The sequence below is a fragment of the Triturus cristatus genome, chromosome 11 (genome assembly GCF_964204655.1).
Source record: "Triturus cristatus chromosome 11, aTriCri1.1, whole genome shotgun sequence".
Taxonomy (NCBI): domain Eukaryota; kingdom Metazoa; phylum Chordata; class Amphibia; order Caudata; family Salamandridae; genus Triturus; species Triturus cristatus.
In genome coordinates this window covers 978836589-978851262 of record NC_140594.1, presented here as the reverse complement: position 1 = coordinate 978851262, position 14674 = coordinate 978836589, and positions in this window count along the sequence as shown.

Sequence of the window (14674 nt, the reverse complement as noted above, 5' to 3'; positions counted from 1 at the left end):
CTCACCAGGTTGTCTGTTTTCACCACTGCTCTTTATTTTATACATTGAACCCTTGGATAATTCAATTAGGGCGAGACAAAATATTATCCCTTTTGAGTGTGATGGATGGGAGAAAGAAGGGACCCTATATGCCGATAATCTAATGGTATACTCCAGAAACTTGGTAAGTTCACTTCCCATAATTGTGATTAAGTTGGACCAGTTTGGGAAAGTCTCTGGTTATTTAGTTAACCAACAAAAAACTGAAATATTGAAGTGGAACACATGCTGCAATAATCCACTAGTAAAGAAGAAAATACGATTTTGTGGGTGCCGTAAGATCGTGTTGCAATGACTCAATTAAATATTAACAAAATAGCAACCAAAATCAAGAAGTTAGTAAAAGCGTGGAAAGGTCTTGCACTGTGTATATATCGCCGTAATGTATGTTTATCTTCAGTGCTATGCCCCTAGAATTTAAGTCGGAGTGGTTTAAGAAACTGCAGGGGAGGCTGAGTAGTTTTATTTGGGCCTCGAAATGGGTGAAAATAGCTTGGAAGAAATTACATTGAAAAAGATAACAGGGTGGTATTGCAAGCTCAGATATCTATCAGTATTGCCAAGCATTTCAATTTAAGAATATAAGATCTCTACACCTAGCTAATGCTACTTTTCCCCCACATTTTCAAGCCATGTACAAAAGCTTACCCGAGGAGGGTGACTGTTTTCTCTCTAAATTTTGGCATAAAAAGTACTTTTAAGAAGTCAGGCTGAAGATATTATAAGCCACATGTAAATTATGGCATCAATTCAGACAAACATTAGGGATACCCTATCATAGCACCTTTGCCCCAATATGGAACTCTCCAGGCATGTCTGAAAGACAAGTTGTCAACTACTCTGAGAGAAGGGGGAATAAAGAAGTGGGACCCGTTGGTGGAGGATAACGTACTAATTTCCTGAGAATCCCTGTTGGTTATTTCAAAGGGCAACTTGTCCAAATTTAAATTTTACCAACTCGCAAGTTGGCCACAGGGTCTTGGAAAAGATGGGAAAGGGAATAGTGCCTGGGAGGAGAGGTTGCAACGAAGTTTGCCCCAAGGAAAATAAGTATCAAAGTGGAATTGGATGCCAGTACTCGCTGGAGAAGAACAGTTTGCATTGCCAACATATCTCTAGTGGAAGTATCAATGTCTACTCTTTGGTCACCAATTACATCTGCACCTCTCAGGAAAAACCATCTGCTTACAATGTACAAGGTGCACTTGATGCTGAAAAAATTGTCAAAGCTGAGTACTCAAGCGGTGAAGAAATGCCTTCGGTGTGGCGAAAAAAAGCGAATGATACCTATATGTTTTTTGACAGTGCCCCCGAAACCGGAGCTACTGGCAAGAAGTGGGTAAGGTGTTTGCAGAGGTTATGGGTCAAGAAGTTGAGGTAAGCTTAGCATTAGTGATTTTTGGGGTCACAAGTGGTGGAGGGTTATTGACTAAACTGAATGAAAAACATAAATACTTATTTTTTGTACTGATACTGCTGGCATGATGAGAGATATGTTTGAAGTGGGTACTTCGATGCCCCGTGGTATGGGAATGGTTAGCATCAGTTCAAAGGATTAATAGATTGGATTGTAGTAGTCTCAAGACCAAAAGGAAAAGAATCCAGGATAAATGGGAACTATGGTATGAATCGCAACAGAATTGGATTCAAGCAATACACCTTGAATAGGAGTTCTTTGACTGAACCCTGCTGGAATCTCCCTTTGATGACAAAGGTTGCTTATGAGGCGCATTGGCTCTTCCATGCGAGTGATCTTTCTTCTCCTTTTCTGATTGGAGGTGGGAGACCATGACTTGCGTTCTCTGAAAGTGAGGTCCAATGGCCTTTTATTGCACAATTGAGAACAAAATGTAAAAAACAATTTTAAAAAATCCTCAGAATGAAAGACTGAATGATCTGAAAAAAACTGAAACCTGAAAATGATGGGACTAAACTAGTTTTCCAAAAGGCTCAAGATGATTATCATCAGGCCGGGTGACTACAAATTTTTTATCATTTAAAATACCAGCAACCAATATCTCAGATGTTAATAGTGGTACGTGGGACTAGATTTGTAGACATTGTTATTTTGGTTACAAAAACTCAAACGCTTGGCTAACAGCTAGTAAGATACGTTAGAAGTCATAAGTCATCCAGGTCTTTAAGGACAACTATCCATGTGCCCTCAATGTTAAGGAAAGTCTTATGTAGTGTTATTAATGCACAGAATGAGGCATTTTGTTTAAGAGGCAGAGTATCCAATGTGGTTATAACCTGGGCACATCATTGGTTAGCTGTGTTTTGGAAATAAAGTGATGGAGGGCAGTCCAAAACAAGTAAGTATTAAAATGCTTGCCCATAACAAGTTCTAAGCTTTCTTTACATGCACATCTTAGTCCCCAATTCCTGTTTTTATTTTGTTTCTTTACTTATCTTTATGAATACCTTGTCTGCATATATAAATGAGAAGCTGTTACAGTCTATCAATATAATAAATTTAACTATGTGAAAAGTACAAGGGGAGAGGACTATATAGATCAAGTAAATGTGGTATGTATAGACATGTAGCATTTAAAGTAATGTTCATTAATTAAATCTAATTTTTTTTTGTTGTTTTTGAAAATTGTTATGTTTAGTGTTTTCATAAAATATGACATCTCTCTGTTTTATGAGAATGGCCCGATGCGCATTACATCCTATTTATGCAAGATGGAAGTTGCTGGAGAACTTCCGAACCAATATCTATAAAAAATAACATGCATTGTGCAGCTCCCAACTCTAAAACACCACAGAGAGTCTAGTGGGTGTGGTATAGCAATATCAAGGTTTTCATTACGGCCTGAAACAATATTGACTTCACAATAAAGACTACCATTATTTTGCGAAAGTGTATATAAGGAAGTATAGATTTACTATTCTTTCCTTGACGATATAGTATTAATCGGTATTGTGAACTTGATATTGTTACACATCAATATTTTTCACCTTGATATTCTGATGTACAACAGTTTGGTAGAATTTGGATGGGCTGGAACCAATCAAATGTATTTTGTTGCCATATTTTTATAAGGAATATAATGGCTCATTACGATGGCAGGCGGACATCAGTCCGCCCACCATCGTTGCGGTGCTGGGACCGCCCGCCAGACATGCGGCGGTCCTACCACACATATTAGGATGTGCTGCTGGCTGCAGCACTGTACACAATGTTAAAAGTGCATGCACTGCATTTCCCTGTACTACGTGGCAGGCACCACACAGTGCCTGCCACTTGGTGCATGGAAATGCAGGGGGGTACCATGGGTTCACCCCCAGTGCACTCCCCACACAGAGGGGGCCCGTAACGGACCCCCGGAATCCGCTTGTCTTTTTGCGGCGGGATGACCGCCGCAAAAAGACAGGCGGAAAGGGATTTCGTAATCCCTACGGCAGTGCCTGCAATGCTGCCCTGTGTCCTGGTTCCGCAAGGCGGGCGGAAAAGGACCATCTTGCTGAACCGTGGCGGATGGACTTTCTGTCCGCCACGAACACATTGGGATTCCCACCGCCATCCTTTTTTGGTGGTGGGAATTTCATGTGTGATGGTGAAAGGACCGCCACCGCCGGCCCGGCGCTGGCGGTCCTTCTGCCATCATAATGAGCCCCATAAAGTCTTAATTTCATTGAGCAGGGGATGCATAAGCATTGGTTGTGGTGATTGTCAGAGATGCATGACTCGGTAAAGAGAAGTGTTCTTTTTCTCTACCCCAGGGTCGGACAGGCCTTCATTCCACTCCACATGTCTCCCTCGGAGACCGGGTTTGAAATCCCAGGGCCGCTCATAATGCCTGGTCAGTTTCCTCAACTCACTAAGGTTAACTGCAGCAGGTGCAGTGAGGATTTAAGAAAGGGAGGGTGTGGAAGTTAGAGAGAAATTGATCAGAGATGGAGAAGTGAGAGAGGTTAAGTGTGGAGAGAGAATGTCTGAAAGGAAAGAGAGATAGCTTGAGGAGACCAAGGGAGCAGGTTTGGTTTGAACATTATTCCCAGGGCTGCTTTTAATTCTACAAGTCCAACCATGGTTTCCCCCTTTAAAGAGATTACGTCTTTGACAGTTGAACATTTTCTAATGTAACCTTGTTTTGGAAATTTCTAATTTACCACGGTTTACTGCTTCTTACTCAATCTGAAAACTTTTCGCGTGGGAAATGATAATTAAATAAAAAGCGGTATGCGCAGTTTTGATATGGTCGAAAAACCTCTGCAAAGTATGCGCACCACTATGGGGCATATTATCAAGACAGGCGATAAAATTATCGCTGCTTTACCGGCAGAAAACTGCCCTAAAACGGCGATAATGGGCTTGATAATATGCTCTATGGAATTCCAATTGAAGCTCAGGTTAGATGTCCTTCACATCTAACATGGGCTTCAATTGGAATTCCATAGAGCATATTATCAAGCCCATTATCGCTGTTTTAGCTGCAGTTTCTGCCGCTAAAGCGGCGATGATTTTATCGCCTGTCTTTATAAAATGCCCCTATATCATTAAACGCAGCTCGATGCACAACGGTAATTTGAAGATATTGCTGCCATATGGTTGTGCCGAAGAAGGGGTGGGATCTGTTTTAATGCGCCTTAAGGCCTTTCTATCTGCACGCGCCTCTACCAGAACGTCTTCCTTAAATCTGTGAGCTGCATTGTAACAGTGAGGTACTTCGACTGCCTTAATTTCAACAACAGTTCTCTCTAGGTAGACGCGACAGCATTCATTGTAAAAATGAACTCAGAGGTAAAGTTATAAATCTGCTTGTTTGCAACGGGGTTAATTGATTGACAAATACATGCAATGAAAATAGCTGATTCGAAGGCTGCTCAGAGAGGGTGTAAGCAGCCTTTCCACTAGCAGCATCTACACGAGCGCTCTCAGCAGACAGTGCTCCAGACATCGCCCTCTGAAACTAATCAAGGATCGCGAAATGGAAAATGTTAACATTAGCAATATTTAGGAGTTTTCGCGGGTGCAGGTTGTACAGTGTTAGTGTAAAAATTAATTAACACGTCTAGGTGTTTTTAACAGCTTCGAGGCAGGTTAACAAATGTAGTGGAAAAATGATTTGAGGAATAACACGAGTTTAGGAAATAGGAACATAATATATCTTAACAGTATTGCACAATGTTCGATTCTGTGTCACACCTCGCTACTGCAATGCAAGCAGGAAAGTATTATTTACTAGAAGGTGCGTGGAATCTGAAATGGGTTAAGAAAGAGAGTTTGGAAAAAAGCCACAGTAATAAATGGTGCTGTTTATTATTGCTCTAATTCAGATGTCGTAAGGGGTGATTTAGGGGGCCTATTAACAAAGGTAAATGTATAGGTGTAGGTTTACTAGTCATAAATTTACTAGTCGTAAATTTACTCTTACACTTTAGAGGTACTGCTTTGGCTTTTCACAAAATTTGAGTGTAAAGTTACTCAAACGTGTAGACTTACATGCCCCCACCCCTAAAACAGGGAATGAAGTCAGTAAAAATTTCATATATGGCGTTAAATTTACTACTAGTAGTGAATTATTGACCACATATAAAGTTCCACTCATTGCAGGACCTCTGCAATCGGGCAGAGATCTCCCTATCAAAAAGTGTAGGAAAATGTTTGAAAATTGATTAAAGTTAATAAAAATATGTTCAATATATTAATGTTTAGTGCATTTATTTATTTAATTAAAATGTAGAACAAATTAAAAGGGCTACTGCACTTGAAGGAATAATTAATTATTAAAATATTTTAATATATTACATTAAAAAATATGTATTTGTATGTTTGAATCAGGTGCTGTCGGTTCAGGTAAGAGAGGTGGGGTGGTGGGATGGAGTGATGGCAGGGCGGGGTGGGGCAGGGGGACAAAGTTGACAGATAAGGGATTAGGATAGATAAAAATAAATAAACCACTTACCTTGCGCGCCGACGGTGAGCGCATGGTAAGTGATTTCATTTATGTATTTTGTAAAATTTTCCTACTCCATCATCTATCACCTTCCCCCCACCGCACCCCACCGCCTACCGCTTTTACCTGAACTGGCCGTGCCTGGTTTGAATAAATACAAAATGTCCCATCTAAAGCATACATTTTCATAGACATTTATTATGTACGAAGAATACTAATAGCCATGTTTAGAACTATTTTAAAATAAATTAAATATTTTTATTGAATATTTAAAGTTAGGATTAGTTTTAAATTAAATAGAAGTAAAAAGAAATACGTGTAAATATATCACTGATTACTATCTAATTCAATATATTTATTTGAACATTAAATTTAAGTTTAATATATATCTGAAAAAAATACTTTTAACATGTAGCAGCAGATTTCCACTAATGAGGCGTAGAACTCTCAGTGAGTAAGTATAGGGAAAAGTTTACAATCTTTTTTAAAGAAATGGTTTTATCTTAAATATTAATGAAAATTAATTTGATATATTTATTTTAAATGTTCAAAATTTAAAATTAGGTACAGCACAGTAAACTTTATTTCGAATAAAAAAATTAATTTAACCAATTATATTAAATTAGAAAACGTTATTTTTTCAAAGATTTATTGCAAATAAAAATGTCCATCCATGTGTAAAGTAAATTTTTTAATGTATTACAAATTATTAGAAGTGAAATATATAGAAAGGATTTAAAATATTTTTTGTAAATTAATTTTAAAGTTTAGATTTAATCATTTTAATTTTACAATAACTAGACAATTATGTAAATAGATAACATATTTGGAATTAGCTATAATTTCTAACCTATAACTTAAAATTATTTACATTTTTAAAAAGCTAAAATATATAAATTTATTTCAACATTATTTCCCTTTGGGAGTCTATTTGAAGTAGCTACCTTCATTACATCATTTTGTGGGAGTGTGTTGCAGAACCTGTAAGTGGCCATTTGTGCTGCGAATCCAGCTCTGAGCCACAGTACATTTGCTACTGTTTTGGGTCCCTTTTAACAGTAGTTACTGTAGAAGTGCAGTTTGTGAATAGAATGGGGCTTACTCTTTTGTGGATGGATGCATGTCCCTCTCTATACCATTCTATAGCCCTCCCTTAACCACTTTGTGCTCCACCCTAACCCCACCATTTACTACTGAGTATTTTCCATTTTCCAGCCTCTCTCCTCTGTCCCTCTCACATTTACTCTAGGGGTGGGCGGCAAACTCTGCTCCACGGCAGAGTTTGCGGAGTTTGTCACTCCGCGCTCCACTGGGAGCATGGAAATTGGCACAAAAAAAATCCACCAACCAACCTCTATCTTTAATACCATCTTCTGTCCTATAAAATATACTCAAGTCAAATATCAACCAATCATATATTTTCTATATTGGAAATAGAGTTCAGTCATTCGCTTCTCATCACTCTCCTAGAAGAGTATTATCAGCAGTTTCCACATTGGTTCACTGCATATCAAAACCTTACTCACTGGTTCCTTCATTCCACCAATAAGATGTGACATTTACATTGTTGGCCAATACGTTTACCATTGTCATCCCGCTGCGCTCTCAACCATCTCCCATAATAATATACACTGATATCAGTCTGCATCTGTTAACAAATTGGTCTGCCGCCATCTACTCAATCCAATACACAACCTTTTCGCATTCACTGTGCCCCTCACAAGACTGATACAACATGTTCTACAAACAAGTTGAGTAGAGATTTAGTAAAAGACAATGAAGTGCGCGGCAGGAGGATTAGGTGCTGATCGGAATGGAAAAGAGAGGGAGGTGTGGAAAGGACTGATGAAAGTCAGTAGGATAAAGAAAGGATGTGTGGGGAAGGAAAAGAAAGATTGAGGAAGGAATGATGGCCGAAGGAAAAGAAGGGCAGAGAGAAAGGCACAGGAGGAAAGAAAGAGAGAGGAAACACTACAATGACCATCAATTCACCTTGTGTGCTGCCCCAGAGATGACCTGGTCTTTCTCCATTTGATGTTATTACCATGGAATGCCAACCACTTTCAGTCCAATTAATTTCTTACTTTTCTGTGCTCTATGCTCTTGAGTGCAAGCGCTCATTAAATATGCAGTACCAGAGCTGCTGATAGCTCCTACAAAAAGACTCTTTTGAGGTCAACCCTTATGGACAGTATCAGTGGCATGCACTGATGAGAGCTCCTCACCGGCAAGGCACACTTCGAAGGCTTACACAGAAGGCATCTGCTGCGCCCTTTGCCGGGACAAAAACAATAGGGGTGGCCGAGCAAAATAATATTCAATCTGCTGGAGGAACTCCACAGAATGTTTTTGATAACTCAGTGGAATTTCCTCCGCGAGCTTCGCCTAGGCCTAATTTACGACTGAAATGTGTTCCTACATGTCCGGAGACTCTGCTGTTGGGTGGCAAATCTGTGCTCAGAAAAACATTGGACAAGCAGAGGTGCAGGTCTCCGCAGGTAGTTTGTAAATAGTATTTTGCAGTATGTTTATATTACCATTGTAGTACTACAAAATATACTACAAAAGTGCAGTTTGGGAATCATCCCTATAGTGTGTTGCGGACAGGTCACTCTGTTGCAAACTTGGTGGAGAACCCTGTCCACTAAACTGACAGTCTACATACTACGTTTAGGGTTGCAAAAGCCCTCATGTTTCCCCCGGTGGGAACATTAGACTGACACCCTGAATATCTGGCCATTGGTCTAAGTACTTCAGATCACCCACCCTACTTATGAAAGTCATTCTGACATCCTTTTCTTTCAGTCAGGTCCTCCGGGAAAAACCTGGTGATGTCCCCCTTCAGCCAGGAAGGAAGCTCCAAGGGTGTTAGTCATAGCTATTTGTTTTCAAAAGATAAACTCTTGCTTTGAGAGTTTACTTTGGAAGAACCAACGAGTTTGCTGAGAGGCCACATGAAACATGGTGGCCTCTCTAAAAACTTACAGTGCCTTTGTAGCCATAGCGGTGGAAGCTTTGTTCAAGGCAGAGAGGTCTGTAACAGGCAGGCAGAGATCTCTAAATAAGGTGAGTGTGCACCCTTCAGGGTGGCAGAGGCTATAACCTCCATTGCCACCCTGGCAGGACGGTGAGCAAACTGGCAACTATAAATGACACTGTGGTCCTGTTTAGATGGGTAAGCAGTACTGTAAGAATATTAAGGTGGCACTATTTTGAAAAAAAATATTGAAATAATTGTGCCAGTAGGGAAATACTCTCATTGTTTTCTTAATTTCTGGGCTAATGCAACAGCTATGCAACTTCAATTTCAAACAATTCTATGGCCATCTCTATATTTATTAATCCTAGTGAAACCAATTGTCCTAAAACATTTGCCACTTGACTATATGGGTGATTTCAGGTTCAATGGATCCACAAACATGAAAGTGTTCCTTCTAGGATCAGAAAGATTGTGTTGTTGTGTGGAAGAGTGAGTTGCTGATTGTGAGAATAAGTGAATGTCATAAGGTAAAGCTGGACATGTGAGTGCATAATTGGATTTATTTATTTACTTGAATTTTATATAGCGCTGGCTAGATCCGAAGGCATCAGAGCCCTTTACATGAGAAGAGTTATATAGCTTTCAAATTATACATTGTTACATAAGGTACAACAGTTACAAGTTGCATTTTTAGGTTAATGGCATGTAGAGGGGTAAGGGGGTAGAGTAGAAGGGTGAGGGGAGGGAGAAATTAGTGGAGCATGGGTAAAAGGATAGACAAAGCAAGCAGGTGGAGAGGAATTCAGGGGAGAGAGGAAGGGAAAGGGGAGGTAGCCAAAGAATGAAGGAGGAAAGCAGAGGTGGAGGGGGTAGGGGAGACATCATAGAGATGGGTAAAGTGACTGTGTCTGACGTCCGGTTGGGTGGGACAGGGATCATTCTCAGTCCTCAGTTATATGTGATTCCCAAATTCACGGTGGACTCTCTCAGCGGGGTCACCGAGACTCCAGGGCATAAGATGCAGGATCCCTCCCCAACAAGGGGAGAGGAGTGCTTTGGTCACGGGCACACTGAGGAATGAAGGAGGGAAGAGGTGTTGGAGGGGTAGGATACCCGGCAGGAACACAGATGAATGATTGACGGATGAATGATTAAGTGCATAGTTCAATGAATGAGTGAGTGTATTGATTGATGAGTGAATTAGGGCATGGTTTGATGGATGAGCACTCATGTTGATGAGTGTGTGCATTGACGAGTGAATGAATGGACTTGTTAGAAATGTGGATGCAGTCTGGGCATGTGGCTTGTCTAAAGAGTACAATGCAAGCAGCTTATATTCCCCAACCCATCAAATATTGTTTCAAACTGCCCTCCACAACTTTATTTGCATGTTACTGGCAATGTTCATTGTCAGCAATATCCTACAAATTTGCACCAAGACACCCCCTTTATCTCAAGGCTAGAATTATTATTATAAATATTATTATTATTAATATTATTAAAATAATGTTGGCACCATCAAGCTTCTAATGCTAACATTATGGCAAGAATTCGGACCATTATAACAGATGTCATCATCATTATACAATAGATGGGCCTGTTCATGTCAGAGATCAAACCAGTACTTAGGAAGAGGAATCATCAGGTGCCTTAGGTGGCCTGAAATATGTTGTTGTTGTTAGAAGCTTGTAAAGCGCCTGGTTACTCCAATTCAGAGTGTCCTTGCACTAGGTTTTGTCCTAATAGCAATCAGTGAGCCAGTCAATGCAATTAGATTACCATTAATTGCCTGAAGAACCAGGTATGTAACTTTCTATGAAACAGAAATAGGAATCATATTGATTGTTTATACTTCCAGCCTCAAACTGCATCACCACCTCTTGCTGTCACTTCTAATATTGTCTCTTGATATCTGTTGTTACAATGGGTTGGTAACCTAAGAGCTTTATTGACAATGATGGAGGTGTCAGAAAGGGGTGATGACATGAATGCAGAGTCTCAAAGTGCAGCATAGAAAGTTCAAGTTATTCTGACCCAGAGACCAGTCAGACTAAAGCCAACATAGGGACATGGCAACGAACCAGTGCCATATACGAGATACAGAGAATGGATCTTTGAGCTGCGTTAGACCACTGTGAGGGACACAAAGACTTTCACTGATTGAAGGTGGATCCTCTGCTAGAGACAATTTATTGTCAGAGGTTTCTGCACTCTCCAAGGTGCTCAAGACAATAAACAACTGGCAAGCATTTCCCTCCCATTCCCAAAATACGGCGCATTCCTTCATACCTAACAACCAGTTGACCACAAAACCCCCCAGGGAATCCAATGGTAAGACTATTTTCCCCAGTCAATCCAAGCTTGCCATATTATCCTACCAGAATATGTTTTCTCCCAATGAGATTGCTGGTGCGCTCCAAATTGGGGGGCAGAACATTAGGCAACTCTTGCTGGTTCAACAATGGAGAGCAAATGTTGTCTCGAATAAATGATTCTCCAGGCACATTCTAGTATATGGACAGCCTAACCACATAATACAATGGAGAACCTAGAACACCTCTTGTCATGCAACACAGTTATTGGCAGTATGCATTTAATAAATGATGATTACAAAACAAGAATGGTTCTGTAGTGAGGATATGGACACGCCTGCGGACATTGCTAAGTTAGCATAAGTTAGTATAGGCTGGGCCGTCATTTTGGCGCTTTTGCTCTTGTTACTACGTGCCACATTTCTCGTAAACACTTTGCTTGCTCGCTTTCACATGAGAACTGTCTGCATTTCACATATTTAGTTGAACACTCTGCTCCTCGTCTGTACAGTGTGTTCAAGGTCGAAAAACAATGAGCTCTGCTGATTTGCTTTGGTCAGGCTCACATCCCTAGCCATAACATAGAACACAGCTGCAAACCTGGAAATCTGGTGCTTTTAAATATTGCATTGCATGCATGTTAAGACACTTGGAGAAACGCTTTCCAGGATAGAAGAGCTGTGGTCGTCCAGTGATGTAAATTTCTGCATCTGAACTCGGAGGTATAGGGTCCCCCTGACAAATCCTGGAGGTCTTCTATAAATATAAAAACTAGCTTCTAGCATGGGGAGAGTGGCAAGGCACTATAGTCCTGTTTCCACCATCATTATAATATGACTTCCCCTTTTGTTCTATATGGAATTGTAACAATGCTAATTTGTTTGATCTTATGCATATTACTGCTAGTATTGGCTAGTGTTATTATAGAGTACGTTAATTAAAATAAACTATTCCTTGACTCTATTTACTCATGTTGTGGACAAGCACGAGAGTTTGAACAAAAGAGTGTTCTTGTTCCCACGTATCCTGAGAGGGACGGAGTAGCCTGTTCTAGGATGCCTAATCATTGGTAGCTTCGCTGTAGCACGGAGAACAAATGAGACACTATAGCTAGTCGGATTGGGGTTCTGGGTACTGAGGTGGGTATTTTGGTACACCACTACACACTGAGGTCCTGGTTTCCTGCACATAGTTCTGTATATGTGCAGAATCCCTGCAATATGGTGCACCTAATGTTTGGTCTGGTTCTTATTTACAAGGCACTTTAGTAGTTCTTGTGCTTGTCCATGATACCCTTGCTTCTGTTTTCCGGTAAACAGCTGTGATGGCATAACCTACCTATATTGATGTTTTTATAGGTTTTTGTTCAAGCTTGAAAAATTAAATGGTTTTATAGTTCTTTTGGATTACTACCCTATTGCGCTGCCACGCATTAAGTTGTTTTTCTTTTCTACTTGATATGGCTGAGGGAGATATTGCGGCACATAGCCGCGGGGCGCTCCGTCATCATTTGACTACTTTTGGAGTGCCCGACGCGGGTATCTCACTCATTTTTGTGGTAGGGGTTAATGCTGCTTGCCCCTATGAGGTGTTTTATTCTTGGGTAACCTTTCCGGCAGTGAATGGAGATGATCATTTGTTCCATACATACACTCTTACTGCAATACCTGTAGCGTATCGGCCATATACGACTCTAGAAGTTCCGATTTCAGGATGGCAACACCGTATTTGGTTTAATGGCACCCTACCCCAAACCATGAACCCGGTCCGGTTAGGCCCTTTATCGATTCCAGGGGCCACTTGGCCAGTTTTGGCCGGGTACTCACCACATCCACATTATCTAGTAGTCACTGTAGACGAGTTGCGTGTCTTACACACCTCTTTGATCAAGGTGCACAGGGCTCTAGTACAATACGTCTCACGCAATCTACAGGTGGGAGCACCTGGGGTTGCTGTGCAACCAGCTGGACCTGTGGGACTAACTATTAGTCCGGTTATGGTTAATTCGGTTATGTGCAAGCATCCCCAGAATAAGGAAGATTTACCTTACTGGCTTGCAGTGAAATTTGACCAGCTGGAAGCAGTATTTCGGAATACAACTACTGTGGAGAAACACAGGATTGTTACAATTAGTTGGCAGAAATACTTAATACCCGAAGTAACTAATTGAGAGAATTGGGGTAAAGTGTTCGCGGCGGTGTATGCAAAATGTTTCGGCACACCATCTATGACTGTGCTGCCCTCCGTGATTAAGCGTGTGCAGGATGAACACGGACCGGAGGCGGCTGTAGAGTTGGGGATAAGGTTGGTTGGAGTATATGACATAGTTGCTGATCTGATCCTTGCTAACTTCAAGGGAGATGCGGTTAACTTTCAAGTGTCTAATGCTTTGCGCCTTGTCCGGGATGAAGAGAAACCCCACGAATTACCAAAAATGATTGCAGAAGCTTATAGGACAATTGGGCGCAATAGTTTGGGGTTAAGCCTTTCGCTAGAATTCCAGCACAACAGCAAACACAGACGGCACAGTCTGCTATAGACGACCGTCCGAACTTTCCTAAAAAGAATTGGAAAAATGAGAAACAGGGGAAGCAACAACAAACACAAGGGTCGCGTGCAGCGTCACCAGTTCCCGCACCTTCTGAGCGCACTTATGATTTGCGCGACCGCGCGAGAATTAGGTCTCCTGACAGGTTTCAGGTTCCTGATCAGCGTTCTCCTTGTTCTTCACAGGCAACATCAGGCTCACAAGCCAGTGGAGGGGAATGCCAGGATCACGGCAGAGGTTGAGGTACCCCGCAAGGTCATGAGCAGCCTCGTCAGACTGAAAGCAAAGGGAAACTAGACGATTTTCCTCATCCGTGACCGCCTTTTCAGAAAAAGGAAGTTTCTGCTTTAACAGCGAGATATGCCACAGAGAGAACCCGGCTCCGGAACCTAACATGGGCAGTAACGCTGCTAGATAGCGCAGCAGAGTTTACAATAGTGAGGCAAGTACTGCGTCCATTTCTGGAGGCAACAGCAACTGAAACATTCATCATAGTTGAAACGGCTGACACCCGAGTGGCTCCCTCTGAAAGACTATATGATATAATTCTTCTAATTGAAGGTGACATGCAATGTGTAATAAAATGAATTTTAAGGGAAAATCTGACTTCTTTGTATGACATACTTTTGGCTGAGAAAGTTTGGCCACCGCCGTTTGTTCTAGCCGCTCCCTGGGGTGAGGAGGTTATACTCCCCAATTTTTCATATAATGTCTCGAAGGAGCAAGCAAAGGCTTTTTCAGTAGAGTGGGCTTTGGTGCTTGCACCTGCTCTGTGCCACACTCTGGTGGGCTGAGATAATGAATCCCCCCGCACAAGATACCATTACGGTTTATGCCACAGCCACAACCCCAATATCCCCTCCAGCGGGAGGCAAAAGCACCTGTTGTG